The sequence below is a fragment of the Elephantulus edwardii genome, unplaced genomic scaffold (genome assembly GCF_000299155.1).
Source record: "Elephantulus edwardii isolate Elephantulus edwardi_28Jun2011 unplaced genomic scaffold, EleEdw1.0 scaffold00008, whole genome shotgun sequence".
Classification (NCBI taxonomy): domain Eukaryota; kingdom Metazoa; phylum Chordata; class Mammalia; order Macroscelidea; family Macroscelididae; genus Elephantulus; species Elephantulus edwardii.
Window position 1 is genome coordinate 24,232,184 of NW_006399758.1, and position 3,868 is coordinate 24,236,051.

Below are 3,868 nucleotides of genomic sequence, written 5' to 3' on the forward strand. Positions count from 1 at the left end.
GCCCCCTTGCCCAGCTTTGTCCCCTCTGCTTACACCTTCCCCTTCCCTTGGATCCTCATGCATACTTCTACAACCAGGTCTTATACAGTATTTGTCATTATGGGACTGAGTTAGTTCACTTAGCATAATTTTAGGTCCAAAGATGCACTGAACTCCAGGCTTTTCTTTCTTGAAAGGAGTGAGATCCATCTCTTTCAAAAGAAACATGAATGGTAGTTCATTTTAAGGCCAACAGGATGGCAAAACTGAACAAGACCCATGCTAGCATTTTATACTTTATTTAAATGGTCCTATTTCACATGTTTGCTGTTAGGACTTTAGGGAGATTTTCTGTTCATTGCCATAGTCCTCACCTCAGTGGGGTGTACTCTTCTGCTGCCTCAACTGCAAACACAGGGTTCACCATTAATTAGTCTCTTTAACATCATCAACAGCTTTGAGGTCATCATAAGAGTGAGGGCTAGCCAGATTATAGAAAGACTGTGACAAAGCATAGCCTCATAAAGCCTGGCCCTTTGAGTTGAAACCTTGATACCAGGAAAGAAAAAGCAGCAGCAGAGAAAGCAACTGCATTCTTCAAGGGCAGAGGTTCTTACTCTTGTTGTTGTTGTTATTATGTGCTGTCGAGTCATTTGTGACTCATAGCAACCCTATGTACAACAGCCCTAAACCCTGCTCTATCCTGTGCCAATTGCACTGCCTCTGACACATCCGTCCTGATTACTCCAGTCACTGACTCAATCCGTCTCATAGAGGATCTTCCCCTCTTGTACCATCCTACCACCCTCCCAAGCATGATGTCTCTCTCCAAGGACCTGTCTGTCCTTGCAACATGCCCAAAGTATGTCATATAAAGCCCCAGAATTCTTACTCTAGAGATAATAAAACTTCATGGATTATTCACTTAGCATACTGATAGAGTAGTATTTCATAGATTTAATACATAAGAAAATTGAACAATGAATAAGGAAAAAAGAAAAATTAATGCCTTTGAACTGTGGTAGTGTCAAAGAGTGTTATATATACCATGGCCTTCCAAAAGAACAAATAAATCTGATTTGGAGGAAGTACAACAATGGTGATCCTTTGGGGTAAAGATGGTGAAAATTCATCTCATGTTCTTTGGACATGATGTCAGAGGTTTCCAGTCCTTGGAAAAAGACGTCATGCTTGGAGTTAACCTTGTTTGGGATTACTATTAGCTGAACTTGGACTTTCACTGTGTGGTCTATTTCATGTCTTTTCTCAATTTGTTTCCCTAATGAGCCTCACAAGTGTAAGTAAAAAGAGATTCTGTAGTTTGTGTGGTCATTTGCAATGAATTTTGGACCTATTAATTAGTATCAGGTATGGCTGTGTATGGTGCCATGTCTCACCCTATAGGAATTGGTTTTAAACTGTGTATATTGTTTATGGGGACAGTTCTCCATTGTAAGGTAAGTAGAGGTTGAACTCAGTCTCCCCCACATTGCAGTTGCTCAACTTACAACTAGGATACCTTATACTTTATTGACATAATTAATAAGCTATCCAATGCACATCATGGATCACAAACACCTTACATTTACATGGCCTGGTAGTTTAGATATTGCCCTGCCAAGCCAAGAATTGAATCCATTAGCTGCTATATGAAAGAAAGATGGACAAGCTCTTCCCATGCCGTTTACAGCCTCTGTAAACCCATTAGATAGTCAACTATTGGTTCCAACTTGACAGAAATAAGAAGAGAGGAACTCAATCATTGGAAATCCCGGTGATTTAATGGGGAAAGTGTTGGGCTGGAAACTTGAAGGTCAATATTTTGTACCAACAAGTTGTTTCTAAGGAAAATGATAAGGTCGTTAGCTCACATTAATGTTTGCAACATCTGAGATCTGACGGAGCAGCTCTACTCTATTGTTTCAGGGTCATTGTGAGGTATAATTGACTAGATGGCAGTGAATTGTTATACAATCATTTATAGGAGTTTCAAAGAACATACCTAGAAGACATTGTCAAGTAACCCACTGAACTGCATTGAACATGCTGTTACTTTATCTCACTATGACATACATATATTGTTGTTGTGCACCATTGTCTTGGAATCAACCCTTTGCTGACTCTCTAGTGGGTTTTCAGAGTCATTAAGTCACACAGGAGGAGATTGCCCATATTTCTAGGGCAATGGTGCAAGGAGAAGCTATTTCTTGGGAGGGACATGATGCTAGGAAAGGTAGAGGGTCAGCAAAAGAGAGACCCTCAGCAAGATGGATTAACATTAGCACAATGATAGCATCAGGTCGCTCAAGTTGTCAGAGGTGATGAGAATGGCTCAGGACAGTGTTCACAGGTTCCCTATGAGTCCTACTCAGCTGGACAGCACCTAAAAACAAGAAGAAGCCATCAGAGCTCCCTTAGTCCTAGCAATAAAAGTATAAACAGATTTTCAAATTCTCACGAGTTAACATTTTTTTTCTTTCTCAATTTCTTTACATCTTAAAATTACTAATTATCCTCAATCAAAGAAGGAGATACTTATATATCTATATCTAGTCTATTTCCAAGTTCTGAGCAATGGCGTGGAGGACAAGACCAAAACCTGGATAAGTAACTAAGAGTTTTAAAACTTCCAAAAACAGATAAGGAAAACTTTACCAAAACTACTCTGATTGGAATTAGAAAGCAAATGAACAGATGTAATGTATCCTTTATCTGTGTTGTGGAAGAGGCAATGAAAGAGCTTTTAAGGGAAACCAATCACTTGGGAGACAAAAGCTTGTATTTATCTGTTATGATTTATGGATAATTCCACCATGAAAAACAAGGATCCGTATCTACTCTTGGCATAATTAACCCTAAGTTTTGTTAATGAAAGACCCAGGTCTTGTTGAAGACAATTAATGTATCAGAACTCATAGGAATACTGACTGACATTTCACTATTTACTAAATGAAACCCAAAGTCAACTCAAATTTCAGTGCATATATGTTGTTGTTTGGTGCCATTTCATTAGCTACCACAATTGCTAAAGTCCAATTAGAATCTGTACCCAAATTCTGTGCTTAGAATAAAAGAACTAGTAAGTGAGGGAATCAGCGTCTTACTCTCCTCGACTCCAGCTGTTTCTCATTCAGACGTACCATGTCATAATTCTACATAGTTTTGGGCACCATGCTCTTCCAGGATAAACATCTGACACCTGGAGACATACACTGAATTACTCATAAGCTGGCTTTAGTTGTTGAGTTTTTATTTCATGATGCATTTTATGAAGTTCAGGTTAACCAAAAAAATTACCCAGTGGTTCTTGGATCCTGAAATAAACATACAATAGGCTAGACAGAAATTGTCAGCCTGTCATTATAATACTGGCTGTTAACAACCACAATTAAGGCAGACTACATATCAATTATTATTTGTCTGGAACATCAGCTTCCTTAAGCATAAAAGGAAGTGAGGCAGCCTGCATTTCTGTCTCCTCTCTTCAGCTAATTAGTACTGTTTTTAATGGCTTCATCTGCCCTGGATCAATTGTCTAATAGGAACAGTCCTCTGTCAGTTAATAAGGTGAGGAACTGTATAATGTGATTATGTCTGGCTCCAAAATAGTGCTTCAAACAACACTAAAACAATCATGTGACAGAATAAATAGACTAATAGACCATGGCAATATTTCTTTTCTCTAATTCTTGTGCAAACATAGTGTTCCAGTAACATTTGTAAAAAAGGAAAAAAGTTCAAGGAACAATAAAAGGAGACAAAGACAAATGCAGGCTATACATACAGACACACTTGGGCGCGCATGCACACACACGCGCACACACACACACACACACACAGTTTCTTTTAAATCTTCAGTTAAGGGAAAGAATCAGCAAAATTATAATAT